The sequence below is a fragment of the Phyllobates terribilis genome, unplaced genomic scaffold (genome assembly GCF_046119375.1).
Source record: "Phyllobates terribilis strain yellow unplaced genomic scaffold, ASM4611937v1 Scaffold_11__3_contigs__length_659146591, whole genome shotgun sequence".
NCBI lineage: Eukaryota > Metazoa > Chordata > Amphibia > Anura > Dendrobatidae > Phyllobates > Phyllobates terribilis.
This window is the reverse complement of record NW_027362771.1, coordinates 195,205,564-195,217,089: the sequence shown is the minus strand read 5'-3', so window position 1 is coordinate 195,217,089 and position 11,526 is coordinate 195,205,564. Positions and strand designations below refer to the sequence as shown.

Sequence of the window (11,526 nt, the reverse complement as noted above, 5' to 3'; positions counted from 1 at the left end):
TTTTCACATTTTTCCCACAAAAACGTTTTTCATCCCTTAATTTTGCATTATCATAATGGTAATAGGATAAATTGCACCATGAAATTTGTTGTGCAATTTCTCCTGAACACGCCGATACCCCATATGTGGGGAAAACCACTATTTGGGCGCACGGCAGGGTTTGGAAGGGAAGGAGCGCCATTTGACTTTTTGAATGTAAAATTTGTCTGAATAATTAGCAGACGCCATGTTGCGTTTGGAGAGTCCCTGATGTTCCTAAACAGTGGAAACCCCCCACAAGTGACACCATTTTGGAAACTAGACCCCTTAGGGAACTTATCTAGATATGTGGTGAGCACCTTGCACCCCCAGCTGCTTCACAGAAGTTTATAATATTGAGCCTTAAAAATAAAATTTTCACATTTTTCCCACAAAAAATGTTTTCCTTTCCCTAATTTTGTACTATCATAAGGGTAACAGGATAAATTGCACCATGAAATTTGTTGTACAATTTCTCCTGAACACGCCGATACCCCATATGTGGGGGAAAACCACTGTTTTGGTGTACGGCAGGGTTCGGAAGAGAAAGGAGCGCTATGTTGGCTGGGATAGTCAGCAGACACCATGTCACATTTGAAGAGTCGCTGACATGCAGAAACAGCAGAAACCCCCACAAATGACCCCATTTTGTAAACTACACCTCTCAAGGAATTCATCTAGGGAAGTAGTGAGTATTTTTTAATTTTTAAATTTATACCATTGGGCAGTGAAAAAAGCATAATTATATTTTTACCACAAAAAAATGTTTTACCCTCAGATTTTACATTTTCACACAGGACAATATGTAAAAATGGTGCCGAAATGTGTCACACAATTTCTTCTAAAAGTGCCAATACCCCATATGTGGCTGTATCGTACCGCTCAGCCATATGGCGAGATCTGGGGGGGACGGAGTGCTATTTGACAATTGGAGAACAAATTATTGTAGAATAGGCATTTGGATTTGGGAGCACAAAATTTTTTGAATTTCTTTTTGGGGGCAAGGGCCATTTCGCTTTTCCAGAGCCTTTCTGCTACCAGTAACTTGGAAGTCCCTTATATTTTTAACAGATGATGGACCTGAGTGGGGACTAGCTTTTTTTGAGGACTGAGTTGAAGCTTTTATTGGGAACATTTTACGTAACATTTCTCCGGCGCTCTAGGCTGAGCACTTACATCGGGGTTTCCATCTAAATTTCCAAGTGATGTAATTCAGATGAAACCCCTGCGGGATCCATTCACTGTAATGAGGCAGCAGAGTTACTCGGGACTCCGTCTGGCCTCTGTTTAGTGGTGTCCTTTTTTTCAGAAGTGCACAAAACTGTGGCCAACCGCACTTTTATGCACGCCTAAAACAAATGACACCGTGGGATCACAGGCCAGACGGCATCCACAGTGGCCTATATCTGCCTCATTACAGGGAATCTTCCGTCATGGGTTCCGGCTGAAACACATATTTCAGAGATTTACATGGAAACTCTGGCGTAAGTGCTCAGCGCAGAGCGCAGGATAAATGTGTGCCGAGCCATACTGCGATCTTTGGGAGACATAATAAACAAATCAGTAGCAGGTGAAGAATTGGTTTTATTTATTTTTTTACGCCATTCCTCGTGTGATATAACTGATTAGATTACTTTATTCTTCGGGTCGGTGCGATTACAGAGATAACAGATTTATATCGGGTTTTTATGACTGACAGCTGTCACACACTAAGAGACGCTTTTTTTTTTGCAAAATCTAGTTTTTGCATCGCCATATTTTGAGAGCTATAATTTTTCCATATTTCGGCCGACAGAGTCATGTGAAGGCTTGTTTTTTGCGGGACGAGTTGACATTTTTATTGGTACCATTTGTGGGTACGTGACATTTTTTGATCGCTTTCTATTCCGTTTTTTTGGGAGGTAAAATTAACAAAAACCAACAATTCAGGAATTGTTTTTTGAGTTTTTTTTTTATGCCGTTCCTCGTGTGGTAAAAGTGATCAGGCAGCGTTATTCTTCGGGTCGGTACATTTACAGCGATACTACACTTACTGTATATTTTTTTATGTTTTGGTGCTTTTACACAATAAAACAATTTTATAGAAAAAATATTTTTTTTGCATTGCTTTATTCTGAGAGGTATAACTTTTTTATTTTTTGGCTGATGGAGCTGTATAGCGGCTTGATTTTTGCGGAACAAGATGACGTTTTCAGCGGTACCATTTCTATTTCCATTTTGCTTTTTGATCGCATTTTTTTCCACTTTTTGTTTGGCGATATGAGGAAAAAGCATAGTTTTTTGCTCCGTTTTTTATTTATTTTTATTACGGTGTACACATAAGGAGTTAATTAGTGTGACAGTTTTATAGCTCGGGTTGTTTCGGACGCGGCAATACCAAATATGTGTACTTTTTTTATTTTTGCATAACTATATGGATTTATCGGTTTAATATTTTATTTATTTATTTTTATTCATCAGTTTCAAAACATTTTTTTTGACATTTTTCCTTAGTCCCTGTATGGGACATTAATTTTTATTTTTCTGATCCCTGATCTCATGTAATGTAATAGACATATATTACATTATATGAGATCTTCACTGACTGTTTCACAGTCTCTTGTCTGGCATCAGCTACAGGCTGAAGCCAGACAGGAAGGACACCATATATGGCAGAGCTGGAGGCGGTCATGTGACCTCCAGCTGCCATAGCAATGCCAGGTCCTGAAAGCAATCAAGGGGTCGTCAGAGAGGTAAGTGGACGACCCCCTCTCCTCCTGCTGTCTCCTATATGCCGCGATCACTATAGATCGCAGCATATAGAAGACAGCAAAGGGTTAACATCACTGGGACCTGATCTAATCAGGTCCCGATGATGTTCCCTGTCAGAGCTAATGCTCTGCACCGCTCTCACAGCGCTTGCAGGACCCAGGGGGTCCTGAGCACTGCGAGACCACCCACCGTTTTTAAACGTCCGCGCTGCACAGAGCCCAGGCAGCGCGGACGTTTATCTACAGTGGGCGGTCGGGAAGCGGTTAAATGTGTTGTTTCATATGCTCTTGGTGTCTGACGTGATGTATCCTGTTCTACATCATTTTTATTCTTCTGCTTCTGGAACAGAAAACTGGAAATATGAGAGAATCTGAATAAAGTCCATTTCCTGATTTTATGTGATAAATTTGATAAGAGCAAATTGTTCACAAATACCAAATTTGCTATATACAAAGAATGCTCACATTACTGTAATTTAGCTCATGAGAATGAGAGATCACACAGTACTTATGTAGCTATAGGGTATGTGCACACGTTGAGTATCTTGTGTGCAGAAATTTCTGCATCTCTTTGCAGAAAAACGCAGCCTCAAAAAATGTGCATTTTTCGTGCGGTTTTGGTGCATTTTTGCCTACGCGTCTCCAACCATGTGTTTGTTTTTTTTTCTTTAAATGCAAGCAATAAAGCAGCAAATCCGCAATCATTTTTTTTAGACCTGCGTTTTTCTAGCATTTTCGACTGACTTCATTGAAGTCAATGGGTGAAAAACACTAGCAAAAACGCACACAGAATTCACATGCTGCAGATTTTTTTCTGCACCAAATCTGCAAATCAAATAAACGCAACGTGTGCATGAGACTTCAGGTTTCTCATTCACTGTGCTGGCATCAGGTTTTGCTTCGGATTTAGTTAACAAATCCGCTCGGGAAAAAAAATAAATGTAAAAACGCAACATGTGCACATGCCCTTAATTGGATGACCTATTTTTGTGTTTACCTGACGGACATTACTTCTGAACAGGAATCGTGATTTTTTTCCTGCATGCTATACTAGGCATAATCCTTATTTTTATAAATGACTCAAAGTGAAAAAAAAAAAGTTTTCTAGTACAAATGTTATTGTGATGAATTAATGGGTGCTGCCCCTGGCAATTGTTTGGATGAAATATTGAGAAAACCACTTCATTTGTTGTCAACTTGTTCTTTCAAACTGAACTTTATCTTCTGAAAAGTTATGTATGTGCTGTGAAGCACTAGATGGCGTGTGATGGTATGTGTGTGGGGGTGTTGGTAAGCTTTACAGTATGTAGACTTCTGAGCAGAGTTGTGTAATGGCTGCTAACTTCGAGAGTACAGCAGCCCTATGTATCTGTATATTTGTCCTCTGATGAAGAAAACTGCATATTGAACTGCAAAATACCCATGACCTGCTGTGATGTGCTTCTGCGATTCACCCTGTGGGAACAGACGTTTAAGTATGCAAGGCAAGATATAACAGAGCAGAAGACCTGAAGAAAGTTTTCGTCTTGCAACAGATGAAATAACGTTTGTGTGGCATCGGTACAGTATAATTATATACATACATTCGGAGCTACAGGAAACTTGCAACGCCGAACTTTGCTGGACATCGAGAGAATTGTGCAGTAAGTACGGTACTTTGTTATAAGTCTGTGATACCTAGGAGTATGAAATGTATATCTTCAGAGGCATAACGCTGCTCGCTCTGGCTGGTTATCTCTAAGAATACTGGCGTCAGCATATATTCACTTAAAGTGAAAATACCTCACGCAAAAAGGAACAATTTATTGTGAAAAAGGAAGACAACAAAATGACGACTATATATTTATTCATATATATATTTTTTCAGGAAAACAGCAATAATCGATAAATTCATGATGTTAAATGTAGGAGGTTCTCCAGGGCCACATAATGGCTTTTACTGGTTACCGCTCATATGTTGCTAAAATGTTCCTCTATGACTATTCGGTACACAGACTCCTATGGACACGTGTGTATGTAAACATACATTCTTCCCTAGATTCCAGTTCCTGAGATCTGAGCTGCCACATGAATTGCAATAGAAAGCTACAGCACTTTGCGTGCTAGGATAAAACAGAGCCGTTCTAAAATCCCGTTTGTGCTCCAGTGCTGGACAGAGAATGTATTTAATGACGTTGACCCTGTTCCCTGTGGGATTCATCAGTAATAGATTTCAATTAATTTCTACTAATGTAAAACACACCTATTTGTCTAACTGCATTTACCGTATCGTATGACATAGGCCTTCACACTTTGGGACATAATTTACGAAAAAAAACATACAGAGCCTTACAAACTCCACCAGTATTACATTACCAAACCACATCTGAATTCTTGTACCTGGAAAGCTGAGTGCATAATTATATTGGGCAACTATTAAATGACGCAGGCGATGTTATAGGCATAATTAACTGAATGATACAGCTTTTGACCGTAATGGAAAGTGGAAGCAAAAAAAGGAACTATTAGTCTCAGATGCACAACAAAAACGTAAAAGTAATATGTTAGGAATTATGGAAATGACAGAGGTTTTCTATTTTGATAATTTGCACTTATTCCATTGCTCATTTTTCTTTACTTGTAGTAAGATATGCAATGTGTGTCTGAACGCTGCAAAACAAAACAGGGAGCAATCAGATGAAATACATGGACACTTCCCAAAACATAGTGCCATAATTACATGAGTACAGGCACACATAAATGATGTCTTCATTAAACCCAAAAGCTCAATAAAATGCTTATACCTCTACAGACAAGATCCGACACCAACTTTTCTGTGGAAATGTTACCATGGGGTTTTCTTAACAAGATAAGATCAAGTAACAAAATGAAAAACATAATAAAAATGAATATTATTAGAGCGGTTTTCCAGGTCCATGAAGTGTTTGATCACATACAATGCTATGAACATACTCATCCCCTATCACTCCCATGCTGATATTTTCCTGGTCCCCCGCTGATCTTTTTTCACCCAAGTCAAGCCATGTCATGTCATCTTCACACGTGATTGCTGGAGCCTATCACTGGTCAGAGTGGTGACCTCAGTGGTGTTGGTTGCAGGTATCATGTGTCGACACACCATGTCATCACTGGAGCTTTGTAAACAGGCACTGGCGGGGAACCAAGGAAGTATTGGCACAGGTGTGCCAGGAGATTCTTAAGGAAGTAGTAGTCTTATTATTCTGTTCCTTTGTCAGCTGTTTATAATGAAGACTTTAATGTGCTGAAACTCCCTTCAATAATAGTAAAGTTAGATGTTCCTATACCCGTGTTGATGCTGCTTAAATTCAGCTGCCCGTTCCCTTCCATTCTGCACTCCTGACTTCGGTTGGCAGATAATTTAATTAGAAAACAAGTACAACCGCATCTTATTAATCACTCGACTCTCATTTCCTTCTACTGGCACTGTGCAACTACATTTTCTTTGTATTGTTGTGTCACTCTTTCATTTTTCATTGGTGGTGGTAGAGTTTAAATTGAAGCTCTTTAAGTTACATTTGTTAGTTAATATGTTAAAGAGTTTCTGCTCCTCACTCTACTGAAACTGCCCTTAGTAAAGTCTCTAATGATCTACTAACAGCTAAATCTAATGGTCACTACTCCTTGCTGTTCTCCTGGATCTCTCTGCAGCATTCGACACTGTGGATCAGCAGCTCCTCCTCACAATGTTCCGCTCTATCAGCCTGAAGGATACAGCTCTCTCCTGGTTCTCCTCCTACCTCTCTGACCGCTCCGTTACTGTATCTTTTGCTGGCTCTTCTTCTAATCTTCCCCTTACTGTTGGGGTTCCTCAGCGTTCAGTCCTAGGCCCTCTCCTACTCTCCATATATATTGCCCCTTATAGGACAAACCAGCAGTAGATTCAGTTTACAGTACCATCTATATGCTGATGACACCCAATTATACACATGGTCTCCTGATATTACATCTGCATTACTACAAAATACCAGTGATTGTCTTTTTGCCGTCTCTAACATTATGTCCTCCCTCTATCTAAAATTGAACTCCTTGTGTTTCCTCTCTCCACTAACCTACCTATGCCCGATATTGCCATTTCTGTGTGTGATTCTACAATTACTCCCCAGCAATAAGCCTGCTGTCTTGGGGTCATATTTGATTCAGATTTTTCATTTAACCCCTACATGTGATCACTCACTTGCTTAGTTAGCTACACCTCAAAAATATCTCTTTTCTTTTTCAAAAAAATCTTACTGTTGCTCTTATTCATTCTCATCTATTGCAACTCTCTACTAATCGGTCTCCCTCTTACTAAACTCTCCCCTCTCCAATCCCTCCTGAATGCAGCAGCCAGGCTCATATTCCTGTTCAACTGCTACACCAATACCTCTACCCTGTGCCAGTCATTGCACTGGTTACTCATCTGCTAGAGAGTTCAGTATAAACTTCTCACTTTCACACACAAAGCTCTACATGGTTCAGCACCGCCCTACATATCCTCCCTCATCTCAGTCTATCACCCTACCTGTGCCCTCCGTTCTGCTAATGACCTAAGACTAACATTCTCAATAATCCAAACCTTTCACTCCTGTTTCCAAGACTTCTCGCGTGCTGCGCCACTTTTGGAGTGCACTACCCAGGTCAATTCAATTATTTCCCAAAAAACACAGTTTTAAAAACGCATTTATTTAGACTTGCCTATCGCCTCACATCACTTATCTAATTATCCCCATTTTGCCCATACAAAAATGTCTTCAAAGTCAGGACCCTCGTAGCATATGTTCACACACTCTCCATGCACTTAATAACACTCTGCATCTGTACTGTATAGATATTAGCTGGTGACTGGTTCATGCTGCGTTATGTGAATATCCTATTTATTATACTTATAGCTGGATCATACTATACAAGCACGTGTTACCACTTACCTTTCGTGTCTCCCCTATTTCCTCCTAGATTGTAAGCTTGCGAGCAGGGCCTTCACTCCTCTTGGTATCTGGTGAGTTATGTGTTATTCTGTAATGTTTTATTGTCTGTGCAAGTCCCCTCTAAAATGTACAGTGCTGCAGAATATGCTGGTACTATGGAAATAAAAATTATTATTATCAAGGGTTACTACCAAAATTGTAATTTATCCCCTACCCATGGGGGCTAACTGATCAGTCTGACCGCTGATTGTAAGAACAGGACACTTGATCTTGGGAATCGGGCTCAGAATGTAGCAGAGTTGCTTATGCTCAAGATTAGCTCTATTCCCATTCTTGGGATTGCTGGAGGAATAACCATTTAGTATTAGCATGTGCCTCACTGCAGGTACGGTCATTGAAAGGAAGGAGGCAAAGGGATTCTCCCACAAAGAATATTTATCAATCTACAGGAAAGGTCATAACTGTATGCTGGCTAAGAACCCAACATTTGGAGTTTAAATAAAGTGCAATCAAGGGCACCATTTCAGTCTTAGACTACAGGAATGCAAAAACCTCTAAAAATATCAGTCGGATTTTGCAAGTATTCCTTGATTTACCTAGACAGGAGGAGTATTGATGCACCATTGTAGTGGTTCTGACTGAAATCGCTGCTTAGTTCCATTTTTAGAAAATGGGACTTAGCTGCAATATCAGACACAGCCACCAATAACATGTGGTGCTGTACCTTGTAAACAATAAGTGGGAGGTGTGGCTCATTTAGCAATTGTAACATACCTGGCGGCGTCCTTGCATATTGGTCCATCTCCCACTGTGCAAGAGCGCGCACTTGATCTCCAGTCCTGTCTGCTAGCCTGGCTTCCCCCCATGCTGTTTGCTTGCCTCTGTTTCTGCTGCTTAAGGGCGGATCACTTCCTGTTTCTTGTAGCTGCTGCGGGCACACCCCTTGTGCGTCCTCAGCCTATTGCTGTCTGTCATCTGGCATTTAACCCAGCTCCTCCCAAGAAACCCTGCCTGAGCATTGTGTTTCATTCAGTGTGCTCTTTCACTCTGAGGGTGCCAGGTCCCTTTCTGTGTTTGCTTGCCTGCCTTTCCTGGAGGCTGTATTTCCAGGCCTGTCTGAACACGCTCCTAGCCTGTTCCTTCCGCCTTCTAGGGGCTGCATACCTAGACCCGCTCCTGTATCTTGCTACTGTGTCTGTTCTTGTCTGAATACTCTTCTAGCCTGTTTCCTGTTTTTCTCTATGTCCATACCTTTCCTTTTTCTGCAGAGTCAGAACTCGTACCTAACTCCTGCTCGTTGTCACTATACTTGCGTTTGTGAGTTTGTGGTCCACTCGCTACTTCACTGCAAGTACCCTGTGGGTATCTGGCTCTGCCTTTCCCTTCCTGTCTGTTCCGTGTGTACAGAGCCCTGTCCCCTCTGCTCTGACCCTCTTGCTCGCCGCTCCGGGCGGCCTCGTCCTGCTCTGACCCTCTTGCTCGCCGCTCCGGGCGGCCTCGTCCTGCTCTGACCCTCTTGCTCGCCGCTCCGGGCGGCCTCGTCCTGCTCTGACCCTCTTGCTCGCCGCTCCGGGCGGCCTCGTCCTGCTCTGACCCTCTTGCTCGCCGCTCCGGGCGGCCTCGTCCTGCTCTGACCCTCTTGCTCGCCGCTCCGGGCGGCCTCGTCCTGCTCTGACCCTCTTGCTCGCCGCTCCGGGCGGCCTCGTCCTGCTCTGACCCTCTTGCTCGCTGCTCCGGGCGGCCTCGTCCTGCTCTGACCCTCTTGCTCGCCGCTCCGGGCGGCCTCGTCCTGCTCTGACCCTCTTGCTCGCCGCTCCAGGCGGCCTCGTCCTGCTCTGACCTCTTGCTCGCCGCTCCAGGCGGCCTCACTCTGCTGTGTTTGTCCACCACATCTGTGGTTCTGTTCCTGAGTCCCAGTGTGTACTGGGTCCTATCCCGCCTGTGTTCCTACCTGCTAGTGCCTCCCTGTCTGCACTCTAGCCGTGCTTGCCTGTACCCCCCTGCCTGCATACCGTGCTCGCCAGCATCCACCCGTCTGTATTCCAGCCGTGTCTGCCTATACCCACCAGTCGGTGTGCCAGCCTAACCTGCCTGTTCTAGTTTTCCCCTGTGTGGGTCAACAGCTGTGTCCGGGGTCTGACCTGGAGTAGCACCTGGTCCCTCTGCCCGGTTCCTCCCTGGTGCACTGGCGTCGTATGCCGTCGTGCGACCTTGGTCGGATCAGGCAGATACTTAGTTACGCCCCTCCAGGTACTCTCTGGTTCATGGCACAGTGGAATCACTACATATACACGCACACGCCGCTCAGCCCGGGCGTGTGCATTACAGTAGTTGTTGTGCCCGGTACTTCAGCTGTCTAATTTAAGTAAATGAAACACAGCTACAACTACTAAATTTATGGTGTTCTGTCTGGAAAACAATAAAGGGGACAGGGCATTAGTTTGGAGTACCGCTGTCCTTTAAGCCAGCTAATTGGTGGGATGATTAACTGCGTTTATAAGCATGCATTCCCACTAGGAACATTTCTTCTAGAGAAGAATATCACCGTATTTACGACACACTGTCTAGCCTGTATGGCAGTACAAGGAGGCCATGTAGCTCAGTTAAAGAGAGTAGTACATACATGTATCTGCCTCGTGCTCCATGTACAGTTGCTGCGTTCTTACTCAAATCAAAGCTTCATCATGTGTGAATTCAACCTTAAAGGGGTTGCCCAGTCTGCTGGGCAACCACATGCTGTGTGAACGCTGTCAGGATTCAAAATGCATGTATGCTTTATAATACATGGATGACTATGGGCAGTGCATTATACTACATGGATGACTATGGGCTGTGCATTATACTATGTGGAGGAATATGAGATGTCCATTATACTATATGAAGTACTATGGTCTGTGCGTTATATTATATGAAGGATATGGGCTGTGTGTTATACTAATATGGAGGACTGTGGGTTGTGAATTAATATATATGGAGGAATATGGGCTGTGCATTATACTACATAGTAACATAGTCTTCCTTCAACCTTAAAAACCAAGTCCATCTAGTTCAACCCATAGCCTAACATGTTGATCCAGAGGAAGGCAAAAAAAAAAAAAAAACATGTGGCAAACACTAAGCTCCACATTGGGGAAAAAAAATTCCTTCCTGACTCCATACGAAAATCAAGGAATCTAGTATATATAACCTGTAATATTATACTTTTCAAGAAAGGCATCCATGCCCTTCATAAATTTTAGTAGTGAATCACTCATTACAACATCATGCGGCAGAGAGTTCCATAGTTTCACTGCTCTTACAGTAAAGAATCCGCGTCTGTGATTATGAGTAAACCTTCTTTCCTCCAGACGTAGAAGATGCCCCCCCCTTGTTCCCGTCTCAGGCCTCAGAGAAAAAAGGTCAGTAGAAAGGTCTTTGTACTGTCCCCTCATATACTTGTACATATTAATAAGATCACTCCTAAGCCTTAATTTTTTCCAAAGTAAATAACCCCAAGTGTAATAACCTGTCTTGGTATTGCAGACCCCCCAGTCCTTTAATAACCTTGGTCGCTCTTCTCTAGCTATGTCTTTCTTATACACCGGAGACCAGAACTGTACACAGTATTCTAAGTGTGGTCGCACTAGTGACTTTTATAGAGGTAAAATTATGTTCTCCTCACGAACATCTTTGCCTCTTTTAATGCATCCCATTATTTTATTTGCCTTTGCAGCAGCTGCCTGACACTGGCCACTAAACGCGAGCTTGTCGTCCACCAACACACCCAGGTCTTTCAGTTACAGTTTTGCCCAGTGTTTTACAATTAAGTATATAATTATACATGTTATTTCCTC

The 11,526-nt window shown here is 42.7% G+C and overlaps 1 protein-coding gene across 2 annotated transcripts in view; it reads left to right on the top strand.

The window, feature by feature from the left end:
- The first annotated feature begins 4,045 nt into the window (after positions 1 to 4,045).
- Positions 4,046 to 11,526, top strand: part of MDFIC (MyoD family inhibitor domain containing) — a 132,554-nt gene continuing 125,073 nt past the window's right edge. Inside the window, exons 1-2 of one of the 2 annotated variants that reach the window (XM_073651925.1) lie at positions 4,046 to 4,411; positions 7,722 to 7,764. The gene's annotated coding sequence lies outside the window, so the exon portion shown is untranslated. The remainder of the gene's footprint in view (positions 4,412 to 7,721; positions 7,765 to 11,526) is intronic. The other variant, XM_073651926.1, reaches the window with a different exon arrangement.